Below are 11,905 nucleotides of genomic sequence, written 5' to 3'. Positions count from 1 at the left end.
CCCCCTTCCTCCATGGCCCTTCCCCATTCCCATTTTTGCCCCATAGGGCTCAATGGGAATGGGGAAGGCGCTAAGTACGGTGCCGCAAATTTCGGCACCGTACTTAGCACCAAGGTCCCTTTGCGGGTCCCTACTTTAACGGCTGGTAAAACCAGCCGTTAAGGTCGGGTCCCACAAAGGGACCTCGTAATTAGGCGCTTATAGGTTAACGGCGCCGCAGTCTTTTACGGTGCCGTTAACCCATTAGCGCCTGGGTCGTAATGAGGCCCAATTTTTTTAAAGGTTGTGTTTTAGAAGGAGATTACCATTGAAACTTTGTAAATACAGACCTGGAATCTACTGCAGTAGCTATTCTCCCCTCTCTGCAGTGACTTAGAAAAGGCACATATGATTTGAAGAAAACTTGATTTTGCATCACTGGCAGCATACGTAAAAACAGGTTACAAATATTTAAAGCCTCTAAACCATGTGATTGCATGCCAACATTACACTGCAGACATCACATAAGATGTAGATCCATACAAAACATGCAAAACAATAGCAGGGATCGAAATTGCTAGGAGTTATTTAGCCTCTGGTCATAGCCAAGGAGAGCCTGGTTACCTTGAAACCAAGAGCTACGAGGAGCTACTTCTGACACCCCAGGCAAGTGTTGCAATACAAACACGGTTATGTAATATTAACTGGGTAGGTTTGGGTGTGTGTATAAATGAGAATCATGGACACACTTGACATTTAAAACATATTGGATAATATATAAAATGGACAATAAGTTAGAGTTTGTGTTTTACGCAAAGGTTATATTTGCTTTGCTCTATGCACTAGCTCCTGGTTCCTCCGGCATAGCTCCTGCCTAATTGGTGATGCCTGATACCCATACCTGATGCCCCATACCCACTTTGTAACGTTTGGACTCCCCATTGTGAAGGTCTTAATTCGCTGTGTCCTCATCGTGGAACTATGGTTCCCTTAGCCACTTTGGGAAGCCCTGTATCCCTCTTGTGAACGTGGCTATAAAATTAGCTGGTATGAATGACCACATACACATGCATAACTCAAATTCTAAAAAAGTAAAACGAGAACCATTCCCTTATTGTGACTTACTGCTTATAATGAAAAGGAAAGAAGAAAGAGAAAGGGAGAAAGAAAAGGGCAGAGAAAGAAATGCAACCATTAGCACAGAGTGGCAGACCTCTTATAGCGAGCGCCTCCTCCATGGCAGATTGTAAGAAAGTAGGCGAACCATTAGCTATGAGTGGCAGACCGATTGGAGCGAGCGCCTCCATAGAGCCTCTTATTTAAAGAAAGGAAGATGACCATTAGAATAGTGTGAGACTGCGTAGAGCCAGCTATTTTATTTGGGATCGAAGGGAGTGGAGGGAGGACAGAGAATCCCAAGCTGGAGGTGAGAGAATTGCACAAGGAGGGCACAAACAACACTGAGCTTAAAGTGCTGGTCTAAAAATGTTCACAATTTGGGACAGTGGTGCAGTTTACATCACTAAGCCTGCAGCCTTGTATTATAATAGCTGTTTATTACTTTGCATGTGTGTGAAGTCTAAATACATCTAACCCTTCAAACAAATTCCCCTTAACCAATTCATTTCAAGAAGTTAAACATTCTTCAGTGAAAGATGTGTATATTGTGGTTTTAATCAACTACCAATAAACTCATACCCAAATTTGAACAGCCATCCCAAAACAAAGGATTTATTTATTACCAATCCGGGTTAGCTTGAAAATCCATCACCAACATAAGTCTGTGTGGTGCTGCTGTTCCCTCTGAGCTAATCATATTTCTAGGCACTCAACTCATGCTTGTAAAACGCAGTAGGCGAAAGGTGTACAACTATATTTAATCTATTTCCAAATACCCATCCTTACACTAGCAGTTGTCCAGCTCTCTTACCAGGAAGCTGGAATGGCATAGAAGTTACTCTTGGAACACATACTGGGTTAAAGGCAATCTGGCTTGTAATTCAAATCATCTGACTCACTTCTACCTGGTATTACCAGCAATGAGGTTATGAGATTGTGAGTGGGGACATTTTGCTACTAATCAGAATAAAGATTTGATGGGCAGTAGAAACTAGGAGCAGCCCCAAGCTATCTGGCATCACCCAGTATACAGGAAACATATCTGGAGAACTAGCAGCTAGTACATGGCATGACACAAGAACCAAACGAGTGTCCATTATATATGCCTCATTGTAATGTGATTGGAATTGTATTTGATAATCTTTTTCTATTTATGGTGTGATTGTTTTGTGTAAAGTTTATTTTAAGCTATACACTAGGTTTTATTATTAATATGCTGCATTTTACTTTTAAATGTCTTACATGTGTCATAATGATCCTTTATACACATTCCCAAAACTGGTTATTTTCACATAGGTATATTTAAATGGCAGCGGTTCGACTAGGGAGTCAACTGTAGCTCCTGGTATTGCTTGGTGTTAAGATAAATGGGCTCTTTGAATTTACAAGCATGAGATAAGTAGCTATCAGCAATTTCACTTGCTGCATTCCATTTGAGGAGGACAAAAGAGAATAAAATGGTCAGTCTTGCACATGGTGCCAACACTTTTCACATGGCTCAAAGCTTTGCACTTTCCACAATGCAAAATACATATTTTATGTATTGCTTATTTATGTAGCGCCTATACATCAAGTGGTGTTTCAAGGTGCAAAAAAACAAGAAAGTGTGTGGGGGGAGACAGGGAAGAAAACAACAATAACGGTCCTACTATGCCTTGTGTCATTTGGAGTGTGCAAGTGCAGTAACAGTGAGTGCAGGGGTGAGGTGAGTGGGGAAGGGTACAGGTAGGGTGGAAGGGAACATTCTAGGGTGGGAGGGAAGTACAGGGTAGAGTGGCGGCATACAAGTACAGGGCCGGGAGGAGGGGAATAGGAGGGCCCATTGGGCTAGGCAAGTGCCAAGGGGAGGCCAGGTGGGCAAGTGCCAGGGGATGCAGGGAGTGAGGACCATATGCTAAGTGCGAGGACGGGTGTGGACCAGGCTTGGTAGGGATGCACACCCCATCAGGCTAGTGGGGGGGAAAGGGGCCTGGAAGGGCAAGTGCAGGTTAAGGAGAATGGAGTGCCCTGTAGGACTCAGAAGGGACTAGGCAGCCAGTCCATGAGGCAGAGGGGGGGCATTAGCAGGGGATGGGGAGAGGAAAGGAAGTAGAGAAAAGGAGGGTCTCGGGAAGCTTCTGGAACTTAAGAAGATCTGGTTCAAGCCTGAGAGGGGCAGGGAGGCCATAACACAGGTAGGTTCCTGCCGAAGAGAGAGATCTACCCCCACTCTCTGCTTAGAAAAGAATCTGATCTCCAGAGTATTGGAGCTAGATAACTGAAAGGCGCTAGCAGGGAGGTATTTAGGGAGAGAGATTTGGATAAAGCATGGTCCCATGCCTCAGAAAGCCTTGTGGATAATGCAGACGGTCTTGAGCTTGATCCTCACAGCCACAGGGAGCCGGTGGAGAGATTCTAGGGCTGGAGAGATGGGGTCCATGGGTTTGAGGCCAAGGATAAGACTCACAATCCTATTCTGGATTAATTGAAGGTGGTAAGGGAGGATAAAGGTAGATTGAGGAAGAGCCTGTTGCAGTAGTCCAATTTAGAGAGGACCAGAGCCCTAAAGACATTGGATTTCTGGGAAAAAGTAAGGAAATGGAGAATGCATCCGAGGAGGTGCAGCTGAAAGTGGGCCTTCTTGGAGGAGTCGAAGATGACGCCAAGGTTTTTAGCCTCACAAGAAGGTGAGGGGAGGGGACCCATGGACGGTGGTCAGAGAGTAGGAGGGAAGAAGGGAGCAGGGGACCCAATGAGAAGTATCTCAGTCTTAATGGCATTAATGCAGAAATAGTTAGCAGTGCACCATACTTGAATAGCAAACAGCCAGTCAGGAATGAGAGAGGCAGAAGAAGAGAAAGTGGAGGGAAGCTTGAAGGCGAGCTGAGTATCGTCCGCATAACACTGGAAGTGAGGAGAGAAGGTGGAAATCAGGTGGGCCATAGGAGCAAGGTAGATGTTGAAGAACCACAGCGAGAGGATAGAACCCTAAGGGACGCCACAGGTGGAGGAGAGGAAAGGGCACAGTTGGACCTGGGAAGGCCAGTCAGCTAGGAAAGAGATCAACCAGTCCATTGCCAGGTCTCTGATTCCAAGGGTATCACAGAGCCAATGTATAAGGGTGGCATGATTGACCATGTCAAAGGCAGAGGAAAGATCGAGAAGGATGAGAATTGAGGGAGAGTTGGAATCGAGAGCAAGTCTTCATGAGTGTTCAGCAGAGCAGTTTCTATGCCTCTGGCTGCTCTGAAGTCAGACTGATGGTCGCAGAGACAACCAACAGATTCAGTGTGCTGGATCAGTTAGGAGATGACCAACTTCTCCAAGAGTTTGCCCAGGAAATGGGTGATGACATAGGGCAGTAATTAGCAGGGCAGCAAGGGTCAGCAGAGCGCTTTTGAGGAGACGGTGCACAAGTGAGTGCTTGAGAGGTAGTGGGAAGGAGCCGGTGGCAAAGGAGTGACTGCAAAAATCAGCCAACGCTGGAGCAAGGGATGCAATGTAGTCCTTGACAGTTTTGGAGGAGCTGGGGAGCACCTATTTGGAAGAGACTTTCATAGACAGGACTTGTTTAGAGACCTCATCCGGTGCTATGGGCGAGAAGGATGAGAATAGGAAGGAAGAGGTAAGGGGAGCCAAGGGAAGACTGAGAGCGGGTGAGAAAAAAAGCGAGGGGAGAAGAGAAGAGTAAGCACACGATGTCCAGAGTTTTGGTTTTGTAGTGGGAGGCCTGTGCAGTACAGAAGAGAAGTGGAGACTGCAGTAGGATTGGCGAGTTCCTTGCAGATTTTGAATAGTTCAACACAAGGCGGGGTGCAAGCAAAAAGCTTAACAGAGGCTAGGGCACTAAATAACCTAGAACTAGGTCAATGAACACACACAAAAATTGCAATGCCCTCTAGCCAAATATAACAAAATTTTCAACAACAAAAGAAAAATCTTTCAGTCGGTATAAAATAAAAATATTTATTCTTATTTGTATTATTCAAAAAATTTGAAATCATATAACATAATTCACCTAAAACGAAATTTGCAGTACTAATTGGCAATGTAAATTTGACACTGCTCTCATACCAATTTTTCAAACAGACCTATTGCTTTCACACCACTTATACATGCCACACACATACATAGCATAACCAATAGTGATAAAAAAACAACACACATTAAAATCATATAGAGTTGTACATCACTGAACAAACTGGACACATATAACCAAAAAACAAATTTGTCTGCAAATGTCTACATTTGTCACTGTTTTAATGTTACTATTTACAGGTTATATAACCATTGCTTGTATTGTTACAAAATCTCTACTTCTTAGAGATATGTATATGTATCCAGGGTCTTCGTCGACTTTCGGCTTTACCAAGGGTCCTCAAGGTGATTTGGGGACCAGCCTCCTCAGGGCGAAGTGGATGGAAACTGGTGAATTTGGCTAATTTGTGCTGTGATGGAAAATTCACAAGATTAGAATTATTCGTCCACAGACAGAAGCATGACGGGCAACTATGCACCCATTCCAAGCTTAATGATTTCAAATCAGGAGGAAAGAAAGAAGAGGAAAAAGGAAAGAAGAGAACAATCACTTAAACCACAGGATTGCTAAATGAACAGTTTAACAAATTAAAATGATCCACTGCTCGGTCCCCAAAGAACCCCAGCTCAAGCGGTCCACCCCAAGAAGAGAGCAAGCCAGGGGAGGAAAGAGAGAAGGAGAGAGCAACCAGCCAGTACAAATGTTGGCTGTAAGATAGATAAACCACCCTAAAAGATTGAGAATAGGTGGATGCGTGATAGCTCTATCTAAAAGTCACTGATAATCACCCAAGGATAGAAATGAAGGGTGCAGGGGAAGGAAAGCACCCATGCATTGGTGGTGGGCACCCATGCCATATGACAAACGCCTACGAAGGCCCGTACTAAGGCCCCTGTTTGCCCCCAGTGAGCCCAGTCTGCGCACTACCAGCTCCCTGAGGAGAGGGCAGGAGCCCCTCCTCCTCCTCGCATCAGAAGTCGGAGCGGGGATCGAGGCACGCGGACGCACGGCCTCCAGTCCATCTCATCCCTTCACACGATTCCTTCGCCCTGGTAAGGCCCTTGCCCTTATCCACCTTGGCCTACGCAAAGCACCTTTGCTGCACTCTCCACAGAGCGGGGGAGCGCATAAATTGCCCGCCTGACCATCTTTGCCTGACCCTGCGATGCCGGGCGCGACGCGGCACCATAACGAGGCTGGCGCCTCGTTGCTAAGCTACTGCTGTATTTAGCAGTGGCCATATCCGCCGGCAGGCGGAAACGCCGGCGGCCGCCTACGAAGGCCCGTACTAAGGCCCCTGTTTGCCCCCTGTTCGCACAATGGAGCATCAAGGAGCAGAAGAAGCCCCCTGCGCCTACTATTGCCACCTCTACCCTCCTACCCATGAGCTCGGCAATGCAACATATCCCTAGTAAGACTTTGCATAAGGTTGTGCCTTATGGTCGCCTACAGACCACATTGATTAGTGTGTTGTGCCTTATGGTCGCCTACAGACCACATTGATTAGTGTGTTGTGCCTTATGGTCGCCTACAGACCACATTGATTAGTGTGTTGTGCCTCTGGTCACTAACTAACCACACCTGCTACCCTGTGTACTAGCAACACCCACATCATGTATTGGTGCTTATCAACCCTCCTCCACTTACTGTATACATACAGCAGATATTGGACTAGCCAACCCAACCCTCATCCAAACCAAGACTCCTACACTAGCTCATTTATGGGAACTACCACCCCTTCCTTGTGGCTCAGCACCATGACACCTGCGAATCCGTACCTGGATGATCCAGCACTTTGGATACACCACTTCACTACTAGACCAACACCTAACCAACCTTGTACAACTGCTATGAGAAACACCAGATTGAACTCAAGAACCAGCCCACCCTCCTCTCCTGTCTCTCGCCAGCCCTTCAGGCATACCTGCCATGATATCATCAACACCTACCCCTGCACAATTCTCAGTAGAAACTTGAGGCTTGGTTCTCGCTTGCGCCTCGTATCACAGTACCCACTCGCTGCAACAATTAATACAGCCACTGGCACTAGCTACCACGATTCGCGCCCCACCACACCTCTAGCCTACAATCCCTCTAACGACAGCATACAGGCTCACCACGCTACCTCAGTTGCTACTACCCAACCTAGCCTACCTTGTGCCTTATCAATCAGGAACCACAAATTAGCATCTAGATGCACACATTGGTCTTACCACACTACCAGCCCTGCATCAGGCAACACTTGCAGTTCCAGCCCTCACAAACCACAACACCTTTTTACTCCTACCTCGAATACTCAACAAGACAACGTTACCACGGTCCCTAAGCTCAAAGGTGCTCTTATAAACGCACGTTCTATCCAAGCTCACGCCCTTGATATTGCTGATCTCATTGTCTCAGACAACCTGGACCTACTTGCAGTCACGGAAACTTGGCTGCACGCAGCCTCTGGACCCTCTCTGACACTCGCTATCCCTGACAACTACACCATAATCAGGTGCGAGAGAGATACCAACCAAACTAAGGGCGGCGGCTTAGCCGTCATATTCAAGAATACGCTTAACATCAGAATTGCGGACAGCCTTCAGTTACACTCAGCTGAATCGCTTTCTCTCAAACTATCTATCTCGCCCAATCACACAGCCACTGTTCACCTAATTTACAGGCCTCCTGGACCCACATCTACCTTCGTTGAAGATATCTCCTCTATTCTAGCATCCAGTGCGAAGCCTAGTTCCCAAATCATCATCCTGGGTGACTTCAACCTGGGTTACTTGGACAAGAATGACACCAAAGCCTCAGATCTTGCAAATGTCCTGACTGATTTCGGCTTCACACAACATGTCACAGAGCCCACCCACATCAAAGGTCGTACTCTTGACTGGATTGCCGACATGAACTGTGCCCTTAATGATATTACTGTTTCCCCCTGCGCTTGGTCTGACCACCATCTTATTTCGTTCTCTATTAACACTAGCCCTCCTGAGGACACACAAAACCTCGCACCGCCCACGCGCACACGGAATAAAAAAGACATCACTGTTGAGAAACTCTTACCACTCATCCTCCCATTATTGCACGCAGCTTCAGAGTCCTGCACTGACCCCACAGCATTAGTAGACACTTATAATCGTGTTATGCTAAAAGCCCTTAATACTATCGCCCCTATCAAACTGGGTAAACAAAAACCACGGACGCACTTGAACTCTTGGTTCACTCCGCAACTACGTGACCTACGCAAAGAAAAAAGAAAAGCAGAGGCCTCATGGAAAAGTATCCCCTCCCTGGCCAACAAAAATAATCTTACGCTAGCCACCCTGGCCTATAAAGAAGCCATCCTTGCTGCCAAAAAGGAAGCTTATAATAAAAGAATCACCCAAGCCCGCTCTAACACTAAGGAACTGTTTAAGATACTTAAGGAACTGGAGTCCCCTATCGCTCCTCTCAATAAGTGTACCCCTGACACTGATTGGTGTACAAACATCCAAAATGCTTTACTAGACAAAATCACCACTCTCCAAACTAAAATCAAAGCAAAAAAAAACTACCTCTCAAGTTCAACGAGCACCACCCTGAATTATAAAATACAAGCACTCAATCACAACTTCAAACCATTCAGCTTCTCTCCCCTCTCCATCAAGGAAGTAGAAATCATTATATCTAAACTAAAACCTTCCAATTGCCAAGGTGATGCATGCCCCGCTGTCATCATTAAGGAAGCCGCACCCAAGCTCGCCCCATTTATTACCTCCTTCATAAATGCCTCCTTTGAATCAAGCACCGTACCTGACAACCTTAAGGATGCCTGGGTCATACCATTAATTAAAAAAGCCAATCTTGACCCCAGCAACCCTTCAAACTACAGGCCCATCACCACTGTGCCTTTCCTGCTTAAAATCCTTGACCGCGCAGCCTATCTCCAAATCCAGGAGTATCTCGAACGCAACAATCTACTAGGGCTGAGACAATCTGGTTTCCGTCCCAGGCATAGCACTGAGACAGCTTTACTGGACCTGAAAACCCAAATCGAGGACCTGAAAGACAAGGGCAAATTGGCACTCCTGCTCCTCCTTGATCTCTCAGCTGCCTTCGACCTGGTTGACCACCAAATTCTCTGTCATCATCTCAAAATCGCCGCCCACTTCTCGGAAGCAGCCACTTCTTGGATCAGTTCATTCCTTGCCAACAGAACCATGAGGGTCTTCTCTCCACTAGCAGCGGCTGACCCCTCCCACGTCCCCTGTGGAGTCCCACAAGGATCCTGTGTATCTCCCACCCTTTACAATGTGTTTACTAAACCACTCTTTGATATCCTTGATTATCTGGGTGTCTCCTACACTAATTATGCGGATGACACCCAGATACTCATCCCTATCACTGGTGATTTTGTAACCGATTCAAAATCTCTTAATACGGTCTACTCCGTCATCCAGGCCTGGATGGCCAATCATGGGCTCTGCCTCAACGACGAAAAAACAGAGTTAATCATCCTGGGCTCCCAAACTAAACTCGCGAAACTTGACGCCAACTACAATTCCTTCACTATTGACGGGATTGACATCAAAGTGGCCAATGTCACCAAAACTCTAGGAATCTACCTTGATTCTACCCTGTCCCTCACACGACAAACCAATGCAGTTGTCTCTGCATCGTCCTACACCTGCAAATTGATTACAGCCTGCAGGCCATTCCTGACTCCAGACAATTGTCTGACCCTCGCGAGAACCCTCATCTTATCCAAAATAGACTATTGCAATGCCCTATACCTTGGGACGAGCCAAAGAAATCTGGACAAACTACAGGTCACACAAAACAACGCCATTAGGGCAGCATTCAACATACCTAGACGGAATCATATAGCCACTATCAGACGCAACATCCAGTGGTCACCTATCTTGCACCGCATATCACTCAAATCACTTGTGCTCACACACAAGGCACAGAACAATGCAGCTCCAGCCTACTTAATATCACGTTTCTCGCATCACACAGCCACCAGACCCTTGAGAGCTGCCCAGGCGCACACTTTGGACATCCCCAGCTTCAAATTACGCTCGGCAGGAGGGTCAAGTTTTCCGGTCCTTGCTGCCAAGCTCTGGAACTCACTCCCCAATGCACTAAGGAACATTCCGCTTTGCCACGTATTCAAAACCAAAGCTAAACTTTGGTTACGGGAACAAGACATCCTGTAAATTTGTAACTGCTCACAGCGCGTACCCTTCTACTGTAACCTTGGGTACTGCTACTTTGTTGTTATTATCTATGTCATTCTCACCCGTTATGTTATACTGTATCATTGTCATTTTCACCGTTCATGTTATACTGTATCACTACCTATGTAACTGTTAACCTCCTCTCCTGGAACCTGTAACTTCTCCTCTGCAACTTGTAACTGCCTACTAAACATGCGCCCGCAAGCCTCCGGGCAAGGTGCGCAATACAAATAAATAAATACAAATACAAATACAAATACAAAACCTGTCTCTTGACTGAAAAAAATTAAACCAAACCACTATCGACTTGGTTGCATCTCACCTCTAAAGGTGCATAAATCTTTTAATTCGAAAAGAGAGGACATGGAAAAACAGACAGGGCAGGCATGGAGAAAAAAAAATCCTTACCTGTTGTCTTTGTTACCATGTGTAGTTGTAATTATGTTATGGCAAGATTTCCCATTAGACTGTGTGCAATGAATCAGTGCAACTCAAAGTAAGCTCAAGTTCCTCACGTTGCTGTGAAGAAAAAAAGAAACACAGCTTGTTTGAGCCAAAAAAGTTGAAACTGCTCTTGGGGGAAAAGCTTTATTCCTTGCAGGAAAAACAACACAGAAAGCATTCAGGGAGGCTAATCAAAGCGGGAGAGGCTAGATCTTTACCTTGTGTCATAGCCGCCGTGCGTGTATATGACACATTCATGTGTTTCTTAATGGCTCCAGTTGGAATGTTCCAAATAACTAGTCAAGCTGTATACAGCAACTCGGAGGGAGTTGACATTTCCTGCGCCGCTGTGAAAGAAGGAAGACGGCCCCTTGAGAAAAAAAGGTTTGAAAGACTGCACCCAGGAGAATGCGTCCCTCCTTCAAGAGAGAAACCCACGGAGAAAGGCATTTAAGAAGCCGGAACAGAGTGGGCAAGGCTGACCTTTACCTTTTGTCATCGCCGTCACGCGTGAAGATGAAACATCCATTTGTTTCTGAAAGTCTTCAGATGCAATGTTCAAGGAGGATTGTGGTCCCCTTGCACTCGCAGTTCGTAATGTTTGGCGCCCTGCATGGAAAGTATATGCAGCATGGACATAGAGTCTGATCCCTGAGTGAAGGCTGCTACATAAATCATGGATCGAGAAAGAGGACTGAATTCTGTTAGAGTCAGAATCACACCGTGCCTAACACAATTGAGAATGTGTACAGTTTAGCAATGTTGTTGCATACTTGCCAACATTCTGTGACCAAAAAGATGTAGGATTTTTAAAGTTTCCTAAATAATAATTTGCTTAACAATTACATCACAGCAAAATGCAAAACATACATTGTTGGCACCATTGAAGCATACTAATATACACAACCCACCCGAGAGCACATGGAAATTGTTATGTCCGCCCTGCGCCCCGCAACGCGGTGACGCAGGGCGTCTGAATAAAAGCCCCGCCCCCGCGCAAGGGAGGCAGTTCCGGGCACAGACTCTATCAACGTGTGGCGTGTTTCATTTTGCTCCGGCCAGAGCTGCGCCACTGCGGCCTACCTCAGAGGCCTTCAACGTTCTGCCTCTGCGCGGAGCCAGAACGTAACAG

At 46.2% G+C, this 11,905-nt stretch overlaps 1 long non-coding RNA gene across 1 annotated transcript; it reads right to left on the bottom strand.

The window, feature by feature from the left end:
* Positions 1 to 5,270: 5,270 nt before the first annotated feature.
* On the bottom strand, positions 5,271 to 11,162 carry LOC138565945 (uncharacterized). Its single transcript, XR_011301726.1, has 3 exons — positions 10,992 to 11,162; positions 10,738 to 10,848; positions 5,271 to 5,525 (listed from the first exon to the last, which is right to left on the bottom strand). It is a non-coding gene; the product is annotated as an uncharacterized lncRNA (long non-coding RNA).
* Between the last annotated feature and the right edge of the window lie 743 nt (positions 11,163 to 11,905).

The sequence above is a fragment of the Ambystoma mexicanum genome, chromosome 2p, assembly GCF_040938575.1.
Source record: "Ambystoma mexicanum isolate Mex_15411 chromosome 2p, UKY_AmexF1_1, whole genome shotgun sequence".
Taxonomy (NCBI): domain Eukaryota; kingdom Metazoa; phylum Chordata; class Amphibia; order Caudata; family Ambystomatidae; genus Ambystoma; species Ambystoma mexicanum.
The sequence above is the reverse complement of the archived record's forward strand: the minus strand, read 5'-3'. Positions and strand labels throughout refer to the sequence as shown.